This window comes from Dipodomys ordii, unplaced genomic scaffold (assembly GCF_000151885.1).
Source record: "Dipodomys ordii isolate 6190 unplaced genomic scaffold, Dord_2.0 Scaffold6, whole genome shotgun sequence".
Taxonomy (NCBI): Eukaryota; Metazoa; Chordata; class Mammalia; order Rodentia; family Heteromyidae; genus Dipodomys; species Dipodomys ordii.
This window is the reverse complement of record NW_012267222.1, coordinates 14,541,954-14,544,138: the sequence shown is the minus strand read 5'-3', so window position 1 is coordinate 14,544,138 and position 2,185 is coordinate 14,541,954.

Here is a 2,185-nt window from a genome sequence, read left to right as displayed (position 1 = left end):
TTTCTTTTTGCTTATGTGGTGCTGAGGAATGGAACCCAGGGCCTCATGCATGCAAAGCAAGCGCCCTACCACTGAGCCACCTTCCCAGCCCCTTTGTGAGACTTTTATCTCCAATTGACCACCAAAAGGCTGGTATGAATGAATGAATGAATGAATAAATACATAAGCAAGTGGTAGATTTGCAAGAAAAAGTATCTAGTATGCATAGTTAAGTAAAAGACGCGTTAAAAAAAATAAAAGAAGCGTGACAGAATTATGATTACAGTCCAAAACATGATCACAGTATGCTTCATCTACACATGGAGAAATATATGGAGGATATAAAGAATTAAATGAAGGGCTTTCACCTGTTTCCTTTCTTTTTGCCTCCCTTTCTCCATGTATATGTCGCTCATGAGGCTTGAACTCTGGGTTTGGGCGCTGTCCTTGCTCTTCAGCTCAAAGCGAGAGCTCTACCGCTTGAGCCACAGCACCACTTCCTCCTCTCCCAAAGAGTAACCACAGGTCAGCATCTTGGGTCTACTGTGCCTCAGTACCTGTGTCCACTGTGCTTCGATGTGCACTTTCGTTTTTCCTGTGGTATATCTCTCTGCAATTTAATTTTTTTACAAGCAGTAGGCATTACTTTGTCATCAGAAAAAGAGGCAATAAAGGCAGATATAAAAACAATGCTAATTAAGCTAGGGTTGGTTCACTTTTGTGGGTTGGCAAACAATCAATTATAATGCAAGATGGTCATGGCGGGTAGCAAAGTCTCCTAAGAATTGTAGGAAGTGACAGTGGAAGGGATAACGCCACTCTCTCTTCACCTACTGTTTGCACGTGGCATGATTTTAAAACCCCTCATATTTCAGGGTTCCCACTATTGCCAGGTACTTTACAGCTCCTGTCTCAGATAGGTGATAGGAATCATCATTGCTACTGGTTAGGAAAGCAAGGCTCCAGAGAGGTTGAACAACTCACCAAAGTTACACAGTTTACTGAAGGGTCTACACCAAGACCCGTGTAATGTCAAAAACGTCAAAGATCAAGTCCTGAACCCAGGCACCATTGGCTCACACCTGTCATCCTAGCTACTCAGGAGGCTGCACTCTGAGGATCACAGTTCGAAGCCAGTTCAGACAGGGAGGTCTGTGAGATTCTTCAATTTACCACAAAAAGAAAAATCCAGGAGTGGAACTGCGGTTCAAGTGACAGACCTCCCCCCCCCCCCCAGCCTTGAGCCCTGAGCCCTGAGTGTTCAAACCTGAGCACTGGCATGCAGGGCCTCCCCGGCCCCCAGCAGGTGCCAGAGTCTGAAGCTGCAGCTCAGTGGTAGAGCCCTCCCCCTGGGGGATGAGGGGAGGGTTAGTGCACGCCTAGAATTTAGCAGCATTTCCCCCACCCCTTTTAGCTGGAGGTGTGCGCAGATATTTTATGCAAATGAAGTGCTTTGTGGGTGGTAACGCATTGGAGGAAGGAAAGCCATTATTAGCCCAGCTCTTCTGCTCGGTGGTTGGATTCCCGTCTGCGCTCAGGAGCTGCCCGCCTGGCACCAGCCCATTTCATTCGCACCCCTAGCCTGGGATTCCTTTCTGATGCCTCCCAGCCCCTCATGAAGGGGCTGGCACGCATCCGGCCCCTCCTCCAGCCCTTTTATTTCATAACCAAGGCCGAGTGCCAACGGGTGCCAGGCAGCGCACAGGCTACGGCGGAGCAAAGGTCCCGGTCTTCCCGACCTTGGGGCTGAAGTAGAAACCGGACAACATTCAACAGGATTGCTTAACCCGGTTCGCAGGGCGCCGGCGGCCCGGGCGCCGCGGGCTTCCCAGCGGGTCTGGCCGGGAAGGCAGCACGGAGAGGCGGAGGACCCGGCTGAAGACCACGCAGCCGCCACGCGGGGAGGCCGAGGCCGCAGCCGGGAACGCTGCGCCCCAAGGTGCTGCGGTCCCGGAACGCATCCGCTCTTGCTTCCTTCCCATGTTTCTCTCGGGCGTCCGATCCTCGCTCTGGGTTCTGGGTGCTATCACTGAGCTTCCTTCCCCCGCACGCGAGGCTGGTGCTCCTACCACCTGAGCCGCACCGCCACTTCGGGCTTTTCGGTGGCTCACGAGATGAGAGTCTCACGGACTTGGCTGCCCGGGCTAGCTGGGAACCCCCCTCCTCAGATCTCAGCGCCCCCGGGGCAGCTAGGACCCCAGAGGGG